The 21124-nt window shown below is 41.8% G+C and overlaps 2 non-coding genes across 2 annotated transcripts; both read left to right on the plus strand.

The window, feature by feature from the left end:
* The first annotated feature begins 2513 nt into the window (after positions 1 to 2513).
* On the plus strand, positions 2514 to 2585 carry TRNAD-GUC (transfer RNA aspartic acid (anticodon GUC)). Its single transcript has one exon. It is a non-coding gene; the product is annotated as a tRNA-Asp (tRNA).
* A 7075-nt stretch (positions 2586 to 9660) lies between these two features.
* TRNAD-GUC (transfer RNA aspartic acid (anticodon GUC)) lies at positions 9661 to 9732 on the plus strand. Its single transcript has one exon. It is a non-coding gene; the product is annotated as a tRNA-Asp (tRNA).
* Positions 9733 to 21124: the final 11392 nt, after the last annotated feature.

Below are 21124 nucleotides of genomic sequence, written 5' to 3' on the forward strand. Positions count from 1 at the left end.
TGATTCTGAGCGAGTCCTCGATAGTATTGAGGTTAGTATCCCCGCCTGTCACGCGGGAGACCGGGGTTCAATTCTCCGTCGGGGAGAGCAACTCTTTTTAAAAAGAAAATGGCCACTGGCTCTCATTGTTATTACATAATCAACGATTTTGGGTTTAGATCGCGTTATTTATAAATGTGTCGTAACCCTCCACCACCCGACACGGCCAATCAGTAAAAAAGTGTCACGTTGACAAAAGACAAATAGTTCACTGCTTTAGCCCACCGGTGTGTTGAAGCGTGAAACCACATCATTTACAATTTGAGTACGACGTTTCGCTGGTAATTGCATCCAGCATCATCGGGCAATTCGCCAGAATGGTGAGGCTCTGCTGTGTCTCCCGTTCTTATATAGAGCAGCAGCAGGGTGACGTCATCATTAACTCATTAACTCATCAGGTGCAAAGATTTGAGGGGGGGTTATTGTAATTATATACTTGATTAGTAATAAGGCTATTGTTACGATGCGAGTTGTAGATTAGTAATCATTTGGAATGTGTTCTATTGTGATTATGCTACATTAATCATCAGTTAGTGCTTGTTTCCCTTATAAGGAATTGTAATGCATCTTATTTAATAATACGCTTCCAGGCCGCACCAAGCCTGTAGCTGTCTGAGCGATTAAAGTTATTTCTGTTTCTCTCAATCTCAATGGATTCTCTAATTAGTCTTTGCCAGTAGTAACTAGTTTTACACAGCACTTCAACGTTGTCAAAATCAATTGAGTGTCCCTGTTGGCAAGCATGTTCTGCCACTGCCGACAGTTGTGTTTGCGATAGTTTAATATTTCTCTGGTGTTCTTTTAGTCTTACACTAACGTTACGCCCTGTCTGTCCAATATAGCATCTGCCACATACACAATTAATCCGATATACACCTTCTGTTGATAATTTAGGTAATTCGTCTTTAGTGCACGTTACTAGTTGTTGAATATTGTGTACTGTACCAAATCTTACTGTAATGTTTTGCTTTTGCAAAACACGGGCTAATTTGTCAGTTACTCCTGAGATAAATGGTATTTTTATTGTTTTAATAATCTGATCGCTTTCAGCAGTGTTGCTTTGCGATCGTGATTTGGCATTTAGTGCTCTGTTAATTTGAGCATTATTGTAGCCATTCTGTCTTAGTGCTTCTTTAACATGTTTAATCTCTCTCACTAGACTTTCATCATCTGACACTGTTTTAGCCCGATGTATGAGCGTCTTGATAAGAGAGGATTTCTGAGCTGGGTGATGATGCGATTTCGCATTCAGATAGGCATCAGTGTGCGTTTGCTTTCTGTAAACGCTGTGTGTTATTTTACCATTTAGGCCATGCCCAAGTAAAATATCCAGGAACGGGAGTGTGTTATTCACCTCCATTTCCATGGTGAACTGAATGGCCGGGTTTTGTGCATTGAGATGATTTAGAAAATCGTTAAGTGTATCTTTACCATGTGGCCAGACAACCAAAGTGTCATCCACATATCTAAACCAAAAGGATGGTTTTAATGTGCTCGAGGCAAGTGCTCTGGTTTCAAAGTTTTCCATGTACAAATTTGCTATAGCAGGAGATAAAGGAGAGCCCATTGCTGCTCCCTCCCTTTGTTTAAAGAATTCACCTCTCCATAAGAAGTAAGTGTTATTTAAACAATGGTCAGCGAGTTTCGGAATATCTTTTGGTAAATCTGTATTCTTTACCAGTGTATCAAGTAATTTAAGCGACTCGCTCACTGGAACCTTAGTGAATATCGAAATCACATCAAAACTCACCAAAATATCATTAGGGTTAAGTTTAATATCATTGATCATATTCACAAGATGTTCTGAATTTCTTATGAATGATGATGTCCTACCGATGTAGGGCTGTATTTGTTTAGTTACATATTTTGCTAATTTATATGTGGCAGAGCCAATTGTACTGACTATGGGTTGTAAACGGATGCCTTTTTTATGGATCTTTGGTAGCCCATACAGCCTACGTGTTAAATTGTTATTACAATTTAAAATTACTTGCTGTTCCCTTTCATCACGTTAATTTCACCAAACGTTGAGTCACCTGCTGCACTCAAAAGCCTGAACTTTTAAAGATGACTCCTTCTTCATTTCAAACGATTATTTATTAAGTATTAGAGATTATTTCTAGTTATAATTTCTGTCAATCACAAATCTGCCCCACTCTGACCGTGTCCTCGATAAAGTCGTTAGGTTCCCCACATGTAACGCGAGAGACCAGGGTTCAATTCCCCGTCAGGGGAGAGCAACTCTATTTGAAAAAATGGCCACTGGCTCTCATTGTTATTACAATTTAAAAGGACTTGCTCTTGACTTCAATCACGTGATTTTCACCAATTGTGAAGTAACCTGCTGCTCTTACCAGCTTGAACTTTTAAAGATAAACCCCTCTTCATTTCAATCGGTAATATGCCGAGTATATGGGTTCATTTCTACTTCTTATAATTTCAGTCAATCTAGAATCAGCCTCATTCTGAGCGAGTCCTCGATAGTATAGTGGTTAGTATCCCCGCCTGTCACGCGGGAGACCGGGGTTCAATTCCCCGTCGGGGAGAAAAACTCTTTTTAAAAAAAAAATGGCCACTGGCTCTCATTGCTATTACAATTTAAAATTACTTTCTGTACCCTTTTATCACGTTAATTACACCAAACGTTGAGTCACCTGCTGCACTCAAAAGCCTGAACTTTTAAAGATGAATCCTTCTTAATTTCAAGCAATTATTTACTGAGAAAATGAGATTTTTTTGTTATAATTGCTGTCAATCACGAATTAGCCCCACTCTGACCGAGTCCTCGATAGTAACGTCGTTAGTTTCCCCACATGGAACGCGCGAGACCAGGGTTCAATTCCCCGTCTGGGAGAACTACTCTTTTAAAAAAGAATGGCCACTGCCTCTCATTGTTATTACAATTTAAAAGGACTTGCTCTTGACTTTAATCACGTGATTTTCACCAATTGTTAAGTAACCTGCTGCTCAAACCAGCTTGAACTTTTAAAGATAAACCACTCTTCATTTCAATCGGTAATATGCCGAGAATATGGGTTCATTTCTACTTGTTATAATATCAGTCATTCTACAATCAGCCTCATTCTGAGCGAGTCCTCGATAGTATAGTGGTTAGTATCCCCGCTTGTCACGCGGGAGACTGGGGTTCAATTCCCCGTCGGGGAGAGCAACTCTTTTTAAGAAGAAAATGGCCACTGGCTCTCATTGTTATTACAATTTAAAATTACTTGCTGTTCCCTTTTATCACGTTAATTTCACCAAACGTTGAGTCACCTGCTGCACTCAAAAGCCTGAACTTTTAAAGATGAATCCTTCTTCATTTCAAGCTATTATTTACTGAGAATATGAGATTTTTTTTGTTATATTTGCTGTCAATCACGAATTAGCCCCACTCTGACCGAGCCATCGATAGTAACGTCGTTAGTTTCCCCACATGGAACGCGGGAGACCAGGGTTCAATTCTCCGTCGGGGAGAACTACTCTTTTAAAAAATGTTTTGGCCTCTGGCTCTCCTTATTGTTATTACTATTTGAAAGGTATTGCTCTTGACTTTAATCTCGTGATTTTCCCTAATCGTGAGGTAACCTGCTGCTCTAACCAGCTTGAACTTTTAAAGATAAACCCCTCTTCATTTCAATCGGTAATATGCCGAGAATATGGGTTCATTTCTACTTGTCATAATATCAGTCAATCTAGAATCAGTCGCATTCTGAGCGAGTCATCGATAGTATAGTGGTTAGTATCCCCGCCTGTCACGCGGGAGACCAGGGTTCAATTTCCCGTCGGGGAGAGCAACACTTTTTAAAATCTTTTGGCCACTTGCTCTCATTGTTATTACAATTTAAAATCACTTGCTGTTCCCTTTTATCACGTTAATTTCACCAAACGTTGAGTCACCTGCTGCACTCAAAAGCCTGAACTTTTAAAGATGAATTCGTCTTCATTTCAAGCTATTATTTACTGAGAATATGAGTTTTTTTGTTATAATTGCTGTCAATCACGAATTAGCCACACTCTGACTGAGTCCTCGATAGTAAAGTCGTTAGGTTTCCACATGTAACGCGGGAGACCAGGGTTCAATTCCCCGTCGGGGAGAGCAACTCTTTTTTAAAAAAATAGCCGCTGGCTCTCATTGTTATTACAATTTAAAATTACTTGCTGTACCCTTTTATCACGTTAATTACACCAAACGTTGAGTCACCTGCTGCACTCAAAAGCCTGAACTTTTAAAGATGAATCCTTCTTCATTTCAAGCTATTATCTGCTGAGAATATGAGTTTTTATTTGTTATAATTGCTGTCAATCACGAATTAGCCACACTCTGACCGAGTCCTCGATAGTAACGTCGTTAGTTTCCCCACATGGAACGCGGGAGACCAGGGTTCAATTCCCCGTCGGGGAGAACTACTCTTTTAAAAAATGTTTTGGCCTCTGGCTCGCCTTATTGTTATTACTATTTGAAAGGACTTGCTCTTGACTTTAATCATGTGATTTTCCCTAATCGTTAGGTAACCTGCTGCTCTAACCAGCTTGAACTTTTAAAGATAAACCCCTCTTCATTTCAATCGGTAATATGCCGTGTATATGGGTTCATTTCTATTTCTTATAATTTCAGTCAATCTACAATCAGCCTGATTCTGAGCGAGTCCTCGATAGTATTGAGGTTAGTATCCCCGCCTGTTACGCGGGAGACCGGGGTTCAATTCTCCGTCGGGGAGAGCAACTCTTTTTAAAAAGAAAATGGCCACTGGCTCTCATTGTTATTACATAATCAACGATTTTGGGTTTAGATCGCGTTATTTATAAATGTGTCGTAACCCTCCACCACCCGACACGGCCAATCAGTAAAAAAGTGTCACGTTGACAAAAGACAAATAGTTCACTGCTTTAGCCCACCGGTGTGTTGAAGCGTGAAACCACATCATTTACAATTTGAGTACGACGTTTCGCTGGTAATTGCATCCAGCATCATCGGGCAATTCGCCAGAATGGTGAGGCTCTGCTGTGTCTCCCGTTCTTATATAGAGCAGCAGCAGGGTGACGTCATCATTAACTCATTAACTCATCAGGTGCAAAGATTTGAGGGGGGGTTATTGTAATTATATACTTGATTAGTAATAAGGCTATTGTTACGATGCGAGTTGTAGATTAGTAATCATTTGGAATGTGTTCTATTGTGATTATGCTACATTAATCATCAGTTAGTGCTTGTTTCCCTTATAAGGAATTGTAATGCATCTTATTTAATAATACGCTTCCAGGCCGCACCAAGCCTGTAGCTGTCTGAGCGATTAAAGTTATTTCTGTTTCTCTCAATCTCAATGGATTCTCTAATTAGTCTTTGCCAGTAGTAACTAGTTTTACACAGCACTTCAACGTTGTCAAAATCAATTGAGTGTCCCTGTTGGCAAGCATGTTCTGCCACTGCCGACAGTTGTGTTTGCGATAGTTTAATATTTCTCTGGTGTTCTTTTAGTCTTACACTAACGTTACGCCCTGTCTGTCCAATATAGCATCTGCCACATACACAATTAATCCGATATACACCTTCTGTTGATAATTTAGGTAATTCGTCTTTAGTGCACGTTACTAGTTGTTGAATATTGTGTACTGTACCAAATCTTACTGTAATGTTTTGCTTTTGCAAAACACGGGCTAATTTGTCAGTTACTCCTGAGATAAATGGTATTTTTATTGTTTTAATAATCTGATCGCTTTCAGCAGTGTTGCTTTGCGATCGTGATTTGGCATTTAGTGCTCTGTTAATTTGAGCATTATTGTAGCCATTCTGTCTTAGTGCTTCTTTAACATGTTTAATCTCTCTCACTAGACTTTCATCATCTGACACTGTTTTAGCCCGATGTATGAGCGTCTTGATAAGAGAGGATTTCTGAGCTGGGTGATGATGCGATTTCGCATTCAGATAGGCATCAGTGTGCGTTTGCTTTCTGTAAACGCTGTGTGTTATTTTACCATTTAGGCCATGCCCAAGTAAAATATCCAGGAACGGGAGTGTGTTATTCACCTCCATTTCCATGGTGAACTGAATGGCCGGGTTTTGTGCATTGAGATGATTTAGAAAATCGTTAAGTGTATCTTTACCATGTGGCCAGACAACCAAAGTGTCATCCACATATCTAAACCAAAAGGATGGTTTTAATGTGCTCGAGGCAAGTGCTCTGGTTTCAAAGTTTTCCATGTACAAATTTGCTATAGCAGGAGATAAAGGAGAGCCCATTGCTGCTCCCTCCCTTTGTTTAAAGAATTCACCTCTCCATAAGAAGTAAGTGTTATTTAAACAATGGTCAGCGAGTTTCGGAATATCTTTTGGTAAATCTGTATTCTTTACCAGTGTATCAAGTAATTTAAGCGACTCGCTCACTGGAACCTTAGTGAATATCGAAATCACATCAAAACTCACCAAAATATCATTAGGGTTAAGTTTAATATCATTGATCATATTCACAAGATGTTCTGAATTTCTTATGAATGATGATGTCCTACCGATGTAGGGCTGTATTTGTTTAGTTACATATTTTGCTAATTTATATGTGGCAGAGCCAATTGTACTGACTATGGGTTGTAAACGGATGCCTTTTTTATGGATCTTTGGTAGCCCATACAGCCTAAGTGTTAAATTGTTATTACAATTTAAAATTACTTGCTGTTCCCTTTCATCACGTTAATTTCACCAAACGTTGAGTCACCTACTCTTAGTTCTTTCGGTAAAGTCACGTAGGTAAAAAATGAAATTAATAAAAATAAAACAATAAAAATCACGACGTTTCCGAGGCAACACAAGTCTCCGTCATCAGGTGGGACCGTCACAGCCAGATTTACTGCATCAAGTGAGGCAAGGATTCAAGATGTAATCCCTAAAAAGCAAGTTGAGGGGGGAGGAGAGGGGGGGGAGCTCATCAGAATGTGGTAGCCAATGAATGGAACGTATCGGGAGGGAGGGAGGGGGGCGGGGCTAAAATAAGGCAAGAAGTGCTACGTAGAACGTATGGGGAGGGGGGCTGGGCCAAAAGAATGCACGACGTGGTACACGAGAGTCAACGGCGTGGACGTGGTTGTGCGCAAGCAACTACTGCTGCACACGCCAACGTATTGGACGGAGAGGGGGAGGGGAGGCCAAAAGAGAATGTGGGGTGCAAGTGTACGTGGACATGTGTAAGTACAAGCACCTGTTGATACACATGATAGAAAAGAACGAAAATGCACATGTTTATACCAGTGCTGGCTGAACAATAAAGAGAGTACTGTTAAACACTGGGGATGTTAACACTCGGTAAAGTAAAGTAAAATAGTGCCTGTCAGATAAGATGGTCCAAAAATGTGTAATTATGTCTTTTTTGCATGGTTGATAACATCTTTCCAATGATTACTAAGTTTGTACCCATTATCACGGTTGAAATTATGTCTGTGTTTGTATATCTGAATAGCTTCGTGTACAAACCTTTGATGGTAGCCAGAGGGTTTGCAGAGCACCTTAGTCTCGGAGAAAACAATCTCATGAGAGCCCACCGAGTTGTAGCAATGATCGGCAACGGCCGAAGAATCAGTTCTGCCGTGTTTCAAATCTGACTTGTGCTCGCGAACACGATCAGAGACATGACGTTTCGTTTCCCCAATGTAACAGTCACCACAGCTGCAACTCATTTTATAGACTCCAGGGTATTGCAAGTCAGGGATGACATCCTTCACAGATGGAATTAGATCACGGATTTTATGTACTGTACTGAATCGGACTTGGATCTTGTGTTTGTTTAGAATTTTGGAGATCTTTTTGGTCACGCCTGCTATGTATGGTAACGTGACAGTTTTGATCGGAGTTTCAAGTGGCTGTTTCTGTATGGTGGGAGAAACAGCTTGTCGGATGGTGCGTTCAGAGTATCCGTTCATCCTGAGGGCCCGATGTACATGTCTCAATTCACTGGCCAGGTGGTGTTGGTCAGGAATGCCATGAGCTCTGTGGTATAGCGTTTTGATGAGAGAATTCTTTTGAGATGGGTGGTGGTGGGAATCTGGTTTCAAGTAGGAATCTGTGTGGGTGGCTTTCCTGTAGACAGAATGTCCCAAGGATCCATTAGGTCTCCTCTCAAACAGAATATCTAAGAATGGTAGTTTGCCATCTTTCTCCACTTCCATGGTGAATCTGATTGATGGATGTCTGGAGTTGATGTGGTCCAAGAAGTGGTTCAATGCTGGGAGGCCGTGTGGCCAAATGACGAAAGTGTCATCCACATACCTGAGTCACCTGCTGCACTCAAAAGCCTGAACTTTTAAAGATGAATCCTTCTTCATTTCAAGCTATTATTTACTGAGAATATGAGTTGTTTTTGTTATAATTGCTGTCAATCACGAATTAGCCACACTTTGACTGAGTCCTCGATAGTAAAGTCGTTAGGTTTCCACATGTAACGCGGGAGACCAGGGTTCAATTCCCCGTCGGGGAGAGCAACTCTTTTTTTAAAAAATAGCCGTTGGCTCTCATTGTTATCACAATTTAAAATTACTTGCTGTCCCCTTTTATCACGTTAATTTCACCAAACGTTGAGTCACCTGCTGCACTCAAAAGCCTGAACTTTTAAAGATGAATTCTTCTTCATTTCAAGCTATTATTTACTGAGAATATGAGTTTTTTTTCTTATAATTGCTGTCAATCACGAATTAGCCACACTCTGACTGAGTCCTCGGTAGTAAAGTCGTTAGGTTTCCACATGTAACGCGGGAGACCAGGGTTCAATTCCCCGTCGGGGAGAGCAACTCTTTTTTTAAAAAATGGCCACTGGCTCTCATTGTTATTACAATTTAAAAGGACTTGCTCTTGACTTTAATCACGTTATTTTCCCTAATCGTTAGGTAACCTGCTGCTCTAACCAGCTTGAACTTTTAAAGATAAACCCCTCTTCATTTCAATCAGTAATATGCCGAGAAGATGGGTTCATTTCTACTTGTTATAATATCAGTCAATCTAGAATCAGTCGCATTCCGAGCGAGTCCTCGATAGTATAGTGGTTAGTATCCCTGCCTGTCACGCGGGAGACCTGGGTTCAATTCCCCGTCGGGGAGAGCTACACTTTTTAAATTTTTTGGCCACTGGCTCTCATTGTTATTACAATTTAAAATCACTTGCTGTTCCCTTTTATAACGTTAATTTCACCAAACGTTAAGTCACCTGCTGCACTCAAAAGCATGAACTTTTAAAGATGACTCCTTCTTCATTTCAAACGATTATTTATTAAGTATTAGAGATTATTCCTAGTTGCAATTTCTGTCAATCACAAATCTGCCCCACTCTGACCGAGTCCTCGATAGTAAAGTCGTTAGGTTCCCCACATGTAACGCGGGAGACCAGGGTTCAATTCCCCGTCGGGGAGAGCAACTCTTTTTAAAAAAATGGCCACTGGCTCTCATTGTTATTACAATTTAAAAGGACTTGCTCTTGACTTTAATCACGTGATTTTCACCAATTGATAAGTAACCTGCTGCTCTAACCAGCTTGAACTTTTAAAGATAAACCCCTCTTCATTTCAATCGGTAATATGCCGAGTATATGGGTTCATTTCTACTTCTTATAATTTCAGTAAATCTACAATCAGCCTCATTCTGAGCGAATCCTCGATAGTATAGTGGTTAGTATCCCCGCCTGTCACGCGGGAGACCGGGGTTCAATTCCCCGTCGGGGAGAGCTACACTTTTTAAAATGTTTTGGCCACTGGCTCTCATTGTTATTACAATTTAAAATCACTTGCTGTTCCCTTTTATAACGTTAATTTCACCAAACGTTAAATCACCTGGTGCACTCAAAAGCCTGAAATTTTAAAGATAAATCCTTCTTCATTTCAAGCGATTATATATTTAGTATTAGAGATTATTTCTACACTATGGGAACCTCATTTGCCAGTAAAAACATGATAATTGGTTTTTTACCCTTCTATCTGGCAACAAAACTGACACCTTTTTACAAGGAGTCATGTTTGCATAGACCGCAATACCTGCAGTCATAATACAAACAAAAGACATAACTCTGATAATGTGCACTGTCCTTGAAGTTGATTGGTCCACACCCGAGACAGCTTTCCTTAGAGCCTAGTCTCACATGGGTTGGACTAGATGACGCCAAAAGGCGCACAACTCAAAGACAATGCACCATCAGAGTATGAGAGCTCGGGGCAAGCATCTACACTATGGGAACCTCATTTGCCAGTAAAAATATGATAATTGTTTTTTTACCCTTCTATCTGGCAACAAAACTGACACCTTTTTACAAGGAGTCATGTTTGCATAGACCGCAATACCTGCAGTCATAATACAAACAAAAGACATAACTCTGATAATGTGCACTGTCCTTGAAGTTGATTGGTCCACACCCGAGACAGCTTTCCTTAGCGCCTAGTCTCACATGGGTTGGACCAGATGACGCCAAAAGGCGCACAACTCAAAGACAATGCACCATCAGAGTATGAGAGCTCGGGGCAAGCATCTACACTATGGGAACCTCATTTGCCAGTAAAAATATGATAATTGTTTTTTTACCCTTCTATCTGGCAACAAAACTGACACCTTTTTACTAGGAGTCATGTTTGCATAGACCGCAATACCTGCAGTCATAATACAAACAAAAGACATAACTCTGATAATGTGCACTGTCCTTGAAGTTGATTGGTCCACACCCGAGACAGCTTTCCTTAGAGCCTAGTCTCACATGGGTTGGACCAGATGACGCCAAAAGGCGCACAACTCAAAGACAATGCACCATCAGAGTATGAGAGCTCGGGGCAAGCATCTACACTATGGGAACCTCATTTGCCAGTAAAATATGATAATTGGTTTTTTACCCTTCTATCTGGCAACAAAACTGACACCTTTTTACAAGGAGTCATGTTTGCATAGACCGCAATACCTGCAGTCATAATACAAACAAAAGACATAAATCTGATAATGTGCACTGTCCTTGAAGTTGATTGGTCCACATCCGAGACAGCTTTCCTTAGAGCCTAGTCTCACATGGGTTGGACCAGATGACGCCAAAAGGCGCACAACTCAAAGACAATGCACCATCAGAGTATGAGAGCTCGGGGCAAGCATCTACACTATGGGAACCTCATTTGCCAGTAAAAATATGATAATTGTTTTTTTACCCTTCTATCTGGCAACAAAACTGACACCTTTTTACAAGGAGTCATGTTTGCATAGACCGCAATACCTGCAGTCATAATACAAACAAAAGACATAACTCTGATAATGTGCACTGTCCTTGAAGTTGATTGGTCCACACCCGAGACAGCTTTCCTTAGAGCCTAGTCTCACATGGGTTGGACCAGATGACGCCAAAAGGCGCACAACTCAAAGACAATGCACCATCAGAGTATGAGAGCTCGGGGCAAGCATCTACACTATGGGAACCTCATTTGCCAGTAAAAATATGATAATTGGTTTTTTACCCTTCTATCTGGCAACAAAACTGACACCTTTTTACAAGGAGTCATGTTTGCATAGACCGCAATACCTGCAGTCATAATACAAACAAAAGACATAACTCTGATAATGTGCACTGTCCTTGAAGTTGATTGGTCCACACCCGAGACAGCTTTCCTTAGAGCCTAGTCTCACATGGGTTGGACCAGATGACGCCAAAAGGCGCACAACTCAAAGACAATGCCCCATCAGAGTATGAGAGCTCGGGGCAAGCATCTACACTATGGGAACCTCATTTGCCAGTAAAAATATGATAATTGTTTTTTTACCCTTCTATCTGGCAACAAAACTGACACCTTTTTACAAGGAGTCATGTTTGCATAGACCGCAATACCTGCAGTCATAATACAAACAAAAGACATAACTCTGATAATGTGCACTGTCCTTGAAGTTGATTGGTCCACACCCGAGACAGCTTTCCTTAGAGCCTAGTCTCACATGGGTTGGACCAGATGACGCCAAAAGGCGCACAACTCAAAGACAATGCACCATCAGAGTATGAGAGCTCGGGGCAAGCATCTACACTATGGGAACCTCATTTGCCAGTAAAAATATGATAATTGTTTTTTTACCCTTCTATCTGGCAACAAAACTGACACCTTTTTACAAGGAGTCATGTTTGCATAGACCGCAATACCTGCAGTCATAATACAAACAAAAGACTTAACTGTGATAATGTGCACTGTCCTTGAAGTTGATTGGTCCACACCCGAGACAGCTTTCCTTAGAGCCTAGTCTCACATGGGTTGGACCAGATGACGCCAAAAGGCGCACAACTCAAAGACAATGCACCATCAGAGTATGAGAGCTCGGGGCAAGCATCTACACTATGGGAACCTCATTTGCCAGTAAAAATATGATAATTGGTTTTTTACCCTTCTATCTGGCAACAAAACTGACACCTTTTTACAAGGAGTCATGTTTGCATAGACCGCAATACCTGCAGTCATAATACAAACAAAAGACTTAACTCTGATAATGTGCACTGTCCTTGAAGTTGATTGGTCCACACCCGAGACAGCTTTCCTTAGAGCCTAGTCTCACATGGGTTGGACCAGATGACGCCAAAAGGCGCACAACTCAAAGACAATGCACCATCAGAGTATGAGAGCTCGGGGCAAGCATCTACACTATGGGAACCTCATTTGCCAGTAAAAATATGATAATTGGTTTTTTACCCTTCTATCTGGCAACAAAACTGACACCTTTTTACAAGGAGTCATGTTTGCATAGACCGCAATACCTGCAGTCATAATACAAACAAAAGACATAACTCTGATAATGTGCACTGTCCTTGAAGTTGATTGGTCCACACCCGAGACAGCTTTCCTTAGAGCCTAGTCTCACATGGGTTGGACCAGATGACGCCAAAAGGCGCACAACTCAAAGACAATGCACCATCAGAGTATGAGAGCTCGGGGCAAGCATCTACACTATGGGAACCTCATTTGCCAGTAAAAATATGATAATTGGTTTTTTACCCTTCTATCTGGCAACAAAACTGACACCTTTTTACAAGGAGTCATGTTTGCATAGACCGCAATACCTGCAGTCATAATACAAACAAAAGACTTAACTCTGATAATGTGCACTGTCCTTGAAGTTGATTGGTCCACACCCGAGACAGCTTTCCTTAGAGCCTAGTCTCACATGGGTTGGACCAGATGACGCCAAAAGGCGCACAACTCAAAGACAATGCACCATCAGAGTATGAGAGCTCGGGGCAAGCATCTACACTATGGGAACCTCATTTGCCAGTAAAAATATGATAATTGGTTTTTTACCCTTCTATCTGGCAACAAAACTGACACCTTTTTACAAGGAGTCATGTTTGTATAGACCGCAATACCTGCAGTCATAATACAAACAAAAGACATAACTCTGATAATGTGCACTGTCCTTGAAGTTGATTGGTCCACACCCGAGACAGCTTTCCTTAGAGCCTAGTCTCACATGGGTTGGACCAGATGACGCCAAAAGGCGCACAACTCAAAGACAATGCACCATCAGAGTAGGAGAGCTCGGGGCAAGCATCTACACTATGGGAACCTCATTTGCCAGTAAAAATATGATAATTGGTTTTTTACCCTTCTATCTGGCAACAAAACTGACACCTTTTTACAAGGAGTCATGTTTGCATAGACCGCAATACCTGCAGTCATAATACAAACAAAAGACATAACTCTGATAATGTGCACTGTCCTTGAAGTTGATTGGTCCACACCCGAGACAGCTTTCCTTAGAGCCTAGTCTCACATGGGTTGGACCAGATGACGCCAAAAGGCGCACAACTCAAAGACAATGCACCATCAGAGTATGAGAGCTCGGGGCAAGCATCTACACTATGGGAACCTCATTTGCCAGTAAAAATATGATAATTGGTTTTTTACCCTTCTATCTGGCAACAAAACTGACACCTTTTTACAAGGAGTCATGTTTGCATAGACCGCAATACCTGCAGTCATAATACAAACAAAAGACATAACTCTGATAATGTGCACTGTCCTTGAAGTTGATTGGTCCACACCCGAGACAGCTTTCCTTAGAGCCTAGTCTCACATGGGTTGGACCAGATGACGCCAAAAGGCGCACAACTCAAAGACAATGCACCATCAGAGTATGAGAGCTCGGGGCAAGCATCTACACTATGGGAACCTCATTTGCCAGTAAAAATATGATAATTGGTTTTTTACCCTTCTATCTGGCAACAAAACTGACACCTTTTTACAAGGAGTCATGTTTGCATAGACCGCAATACCTGCAGTCATAATACAAACAAAAGACTTAACTCTGATAATGTGCACTGTCCTTGAAGTTGATTGGTCCACACCCGAGACAGCTTTCCTTAGAGCCTAGTCTCACATGGGTTGGACCAGATGACGCCAAAAGGCGCACAACTCAAAGACAATGCACCATCAGAGTATGAGAGCTCGGGGCAAGCATCTACACTATGGGAACCTCATTTGCCAGTAAAAATATGATAATTGGTTTTTTACCCTTCTATCTGGCAACAAAACTGACACCTTTTTACAAGGAGTCATGTTTGCATAGACCGCAATACCTGCAGTCATAATACAAACAAAAGACTTAACTCTGATAATGTGCACTGTCCTTGAAGTTGATTGGTCCACACCCGAGACAGCTTTCCTTAGAGCCTAGTCTCACATGGGTTGGACCAGATGACGCCAAAAGGCGCACAACTCAAAGACAATGCACCATCAGAGTATGAGAGCTCGGGGCAAGCATCTACACTATGGGAACCTCATTTGCCAGTAAAAATATGATAATTGGTTTTTTACCCTTCTATCTGGCAACAAAACTGACACCTTTTTACAAGGAGTCATGTTTGCATAGACCGCAATACCTGCAGTCATAATACAAACAAAAGACATAACTCTGATAATGTGCACTGTCCTTGAAGTTGATTGATCCACACCCGAGACAGCTTTCCTTAGAGCCTAGTCTCACATGGGTTGGACCAGATGACGCCAAAAGGCGCACAACTCAAAGACAATGCACCATCAGAGTATGAGAGCTCGGGGCAAGCATCTACACTATGGGAACCTCATTTGCCAGTAAAAATATGATAATTGGTTTTTTACCCTTCTATCTGGCAACAAAACTGACACCTTTTTACAAGGAGTCATGTTTGCATAGACCGCAATACCTGCAGTCATAATACAAACAAAAGACATAACTCTGATAATGTGCACTGTCCTTGAAGTTGATTGGTCCACACCCGAGACAGCTTTCCTTAGAGCCTAGTCTCACATGGGTTGGACCAGATGACGCCAAAAGGCGCACAACTCAAAGACAATGCACCATCAGAGTATGAGAGCTCGGGGCAAGCATCTACACTATGGGAACCTCATTTGCCAGTAAAAATATGATAATTGGTTTTTTACCCTTCTATCTGGCAACAAAACTGACACCTTTTTACAAGGAGTCATGTTTGCATAGACCGCAATACCTGCAGTCATAATACAAACAAAAGACTTAACTCTGATAATGTGAACTGTCCTTGAAGTTGATTGGTCCACACCCGAGACAGCTTTCCTTAGAGCCTAGTCTCACATGGGTTGGACCAGATGACGCCAAAAGGCGCACAACTCAAAGACAATGCGCCATCAGAGTATGAGAGCTCGGGGCAAGCATCTACACTATGGGAACCTCATTTGCCAGTAAAAATATGATAATTGGTTTTTTACCCTTCTATCTGGCAACAAAACTGACACCTTTTTACAAGGAGTCATGTTTGCATAGACCGCAATACCTGCAGTCATAATACAAACAAAAGACATAACTCTGATAATGTGCACTGTCCTTGAAGTTGATTGGTCCACACCCGAGACAGCTTTCCTTAGAGCCTAGTCTCACATGGGTTGGACCAGATGACGCCAAAAGGCGCACAACTCAAAGACAATGCACCATCAGAGTATGAGAGCTCGGGGCAAGCATCTACACTATGGGAACCTCATTTGCCAGTAAAAATATGATAATTGGTTTTTTACCCTTCTATCTGGCAACAAAACTGACACCTTTTTACAAGGAGTCATGTTTGCATAGACCGCAATACCTGCAGTCATAATACAAACAAAAGACTTAACTCTGATAATGTGAACTGTCCTTGAAGTTGATTGGTCCACACCCGAGACAGCTTTCCTTAGAGCCTAGTCTCACATGGGTTGGACCAGATGACGCCAAAAGGCGCACAACTCAAAGACAATGCACCATCAGAGTATGAGAGCTCGGGGCAAGCATCTACACTATGGGAACCTCATTTGCCAGTAAAAATATGATAATTGGTTTTTTACCCTTCTATCTGGCAACAAAACTGACACCTTTTTACAAGGAGTCATGTTTGCATAGACCGCAATACCTGCAGTCATAATACAAACAAAAGACTTAACTCTGATAATGTGAACTGTCCTTGAAGTTGATTGGTCCACACCCGAGACAGCTTTCCTTAGAGCCTAGTCTCACATGGGTTGGACCAGATGACGCCAAAAGGCGCACAACTCAAAGACAATGCACCATCAGAGTATGAGAGCTCGGGGCAAGCATCTACACTATGGGAACCTCATTTGCCAGTAAAAATATGATAATTGGTTTTTTACCCTTCTATCTGGCAACAAAACTGACACCTTTTTACAAGGAGTCATGTTTGCATAGACCGCAATACCTGCAGTCATAATACAAACAAAAGACATAACTCTGATAATGTGCACTGTCCTTGAAGTTGATTGGTCCACACCCGAGACAGCTTTCCTTAGAGCCTAGTCTCACATGGGTTGGACCAGATGACGCCAAAAGGCGCACAACTCAAAGACAATGCACCATCAGAGTATGAGAGCTCGGGGCAAGCATCTACACTATGGGAACCTCATTTGCCAGTAAAAATATGATCATTGGTTTTTTACCCTTCTATCTGGCAACAAAACTGACACCTTTTTACAAGGAGTCATGTTTGCATAGACCGCAATACCTGCAGTCATAATACAAACAAAAGACTTAACTCTGATAATGTGCACTGTCCTTGAAGTTGATTGGTCCACACCCGAGACAGCTTTCCTTAGAGCCTAGTCTCACATGGGTTGGACCAGATGACGCCAAAAGGCGCACAACTCAAAGACAATGCACCATCAGAGTATGAGAGCTCGGGGCAAGCATCTACACTATGGGAACCTCATTTGCCAGTAAAAATATGATAATTGGTTTTTTACCCTTCTATCTGGCAACAAAACTGACACCTTTTTACAAGGAGTCATGTTTGCATAGACCGCAATACCTGCAGTCATAATACAAACAAAAGACATAACTCTGATAATGTGCACTGTCCTTGAAGTTGATTGGTCCACACCCGAGACAGCTTTCCTTAGAGCCTAGTCTCACATGGGTTGGACCAGATGACGCCAAAAGGCGCACAACTCAAAGACAATGCACCATCAGAGTATGAGAGCTCGGGGCAAGCATCTACACTATGGGAACCTCATTTGCCAGTAAAAATATGATAATTGGTTTTTTACCCTTCTATCTGGCAACAAAACTGACACCTTTTTACAAGGAGTCATGTTTGCATAGACCGCAATACCTGCAGTCATAATACAAACAAAAGACATAACTCTGATAATGTGCACTGTCCTTGAAGTTGATTGGTCCACACCCGAGACAGCTTTCCTTAGAGCCTAGTCTCACATGGGTTGGACCAGATGACGCCAAAAGGCGCACAACTCAAAGACAATGCACCATCAGAGTATGAGAGCTCGGGGCAAGCATCTACACTATGGGAACCTCATTTGCCAGTAAAAATATGATAATTGGTTTTTTACCCTTCTATCTGGCAACAAAACTGACACCTTTTTACAAGGAGTCATGTTTGCATAGACCGCAATACCTGCAGTCATAATACAAACAAAAGACTTAACTCTGATAATGTGAACTGTCCTTGAAGTTGATTGGTCCACACCCGAGACAGCTTTCCTTAGAGCCTAGTCTCACATGGGTTGGACCAGATGACGCCAAAAGGCGCACAACTCAAAGACAATGCACCATCAGAGTATGAGAGCTCGGGGCAAGCATCTACACTATGGGAACCTCATTTGCCAGTAAAAATATGATAATTGGTTTTTTACCCTTCTATCTGGCAACAAAACTGACACCTTTTTACAAGGAGTCATGTTTGCATAGACCGCAATACCTGCAGTCATAATACAAACAAAAGACATAACTCTGAAAATGTGCACTGTCCTTGAAGTTGATTGGTCCACACCCGAGACAGCTTTCCTTAGAGCCTAGTCTCACATGGGTTGGACCAGATGACGCCAAAAGGCGCACAAAAAAAAGACAATGCACCATCAGAGTATGAGAGCTCGGGGCAAGCATCTACACTATGGGAACCTTATTTGCCAGTAAAAATATGATAATTGGTTTTTTACCCTTCTATCTGGCAACAAAACTGACACCTTTTTACAAGGAGTCATGTTTGCATAGACCGCAATACCTGCAGTCATAATACAAACAAAAGACTTAACTCTGATAATGTGCACTGTCCTTGAAGTTGATTGGTCCACACCCGAGACAGCTTTCCTTAGAGCCTAGTCTCACATGGGTTGGACCAGATGACGCCAAAAGGCGCACAACTCAAAGACAATGCACCATCAGAGTATGAGAGCTCGGGGCAAGCATCTACACTATGGGAACCTCATTTGCCAGTAAAAATATGATAATTGGTTTTTTACCCTTCTATCTGGCAACAAAACTGACACCTTTTTACAAGGAGTCATGTTTGCATAGACCGCAATACCTGCAGTCATAATACAAACAAAAGACTTAACTCTGATAATGTGCACTGTCCTTGAAGTTGATTGGTCCACACCCGAGACAGCTTTCCTTAGAGCCTAGTCTCACATGGGTTGGACCAGATGACGCCAAAAGGCGCACAACTCAAAGACAATGCACCATCAGAGTATGAGAGCTCGCGGCAAGCATCTACACTATGGGAACCTCATTTGCCAGTAAAAATATGATAATTGGTTTTTTACCCTTCTATCTGGCAACAAAACTGACACCTTTTTACAAGGAGTCATGTTTGCATAGACCGCAATACCTGCAGTCATAATACAAACAAAAGACATAACTCTGATAATGTGCACTGTCCTTGAAGTTGATTGATCCACACCCGAGACAGCTTTCCTTAGAGCCTAGTCTCACATGGGTTGGACCAGATGACGCCAAAAGGCGCACAACTCAAAGACAATGCACCATCAGAGTATGAGAGCTCGGGGCAAGCATCTACACTATGGGAACCTCATTTGCCAGTAAAAATATGATAATTGGTTTTTTACCCTTCTATCTGGCAACAAAACTGACACCTTTTTACAAGGAGTCATGTTTGCATAGACCGCAATATCTGCAGTCATAATACAAACAAAAGACATAACTCTGATAATGTGCACTGTCCTTGAAGTTGATTGGTCCACACCCGAGACAGCTTTCCTTAGAGCCTAGTCTCACATGGGTTGGACCAGATGACGCCAAAAGGCGCACAACTCAAAGACAATGCACCATCAGAGTATGAGAGCTCGGGGCAAGCATCTACACTATGGGAACCTCATTTGCCAGTAAAAATATGATAATTGGTTTTTTACCCTTCTATCTGGCAACAAAACTGACACCTTTTTACAAGGAGTCATGTTTGCATAGACCGCAATACCTGCAGTCATAATACAAACAAAAGACTTAACTCTGATAATGTGAACTGTCCTTGAAGTTGATTGGTCCACACCCGAGACAGCTTTCCTTAGAGCCTAGTCTCACATGGGTTGGACCAGATGACGCCAAAAGGCGCACAACTCAAAGACAATGCGCCATCAGAGTATGAGAGCTCGGGGCAAGCATCTACACTATGGGAACCTCATTTGCCAGTAAAAATATGATAATTGGTTTTTTACCCTTCTATCTGGCAACAAAACTGACACCTTTTTACAAGGAGTCATGTTTGCATAGACCGCAATACCTGCAGTCATAATACAAACAAAAGACATAACTCTGATAATGTGCACTGTCCTTGAAGTTGATTGGTCCACACCCGAGACAGCTTTCCTTAGAGCCTAGTCTCACATGGGTTGGACCAGATGACGCCAAAAGGCGCACAACTCAAAGACAATGCACCATCAGAGTATGAGAGCTCGGGGCAAGCATCTACACTATGGGAACCTCATTTGCCAGTAAAAATATGATAATTGGTTTTTTACCCTTCTATCTGGCAACAAAACTGACACCTTTTTACAAGGAGTCATGTTTGCATAGACCGCAATACCTGCAGTCATAATACAAACAAAAGACTTAACTCTGATAATGTGAACTGTCCTTGAAGTTGATTGGTCCACACCCGAGACAGCTTTCCTTAGAGCCTAGTCTCACATGGGTTGGACCAGATGACGCCAAAAGGCGCACAACTCAAAGACAATGCACCATCAGAGTATGAGAGCTCGGGGCAAGCATCTACACTATGGGAACCTCATTTGCCAGTAAAAATATGATAATTGGTTTTTTACCCTTCTATCTGGCAACAAAACTGACACCTTTTTACAAGGAGTCATGTTTGCATAGACCGCAATACCTGCAGTCATAATACAAACAAAAGACTTAACTCTGATAATGTGAACTGTCCTTGAAGTTGATTGGTCCACACCCGAGACAGCTTTCCTTAGAGCCTAGTCTCACATGGGTTGGACCAGATGACGCCAAAAGGCGCACAACTCAAAGACAATGCACCATCAGAGTATGAGAGCTCGGGGCAAGCATCTACACTATGGGAACCTCATTTGCCAGTAAAAATATGATAATTGGTTTTTTACCCTTCTATCTGGCAACAAAACTGACACCTTTTTACAAGGAGTCATGTTTGCATAGACCGCAATACCTGCAGTCATAATACAAACAAAAGACATAACTCTGATAATGTGCACTGTCCTTGAAGTTGATTGGTCCACACCCGAGACAGCTTTCCTTAGAGCCTAGTCTCACATGGGTTGGACCAGATGACGCCAAAAGGCGCACAACTCAAAGACAATGCACCATCAGAGTATGAGAGCTCGGG

Source organism: Lampetra planeri, chromosome 66 (genome assembly GCF_965212315.1).
Source record: "Lampetra planeri chromosome 66, kcLamPlan1.2.h2, whole genome shotgun sequence".
Lineage (NCBI taxonomy): Eukaryota > Metazoa > Chordata > Hyperoartia > Petromyzontiformes > Petromyzontidae > Lampetra > Lampetra planeri.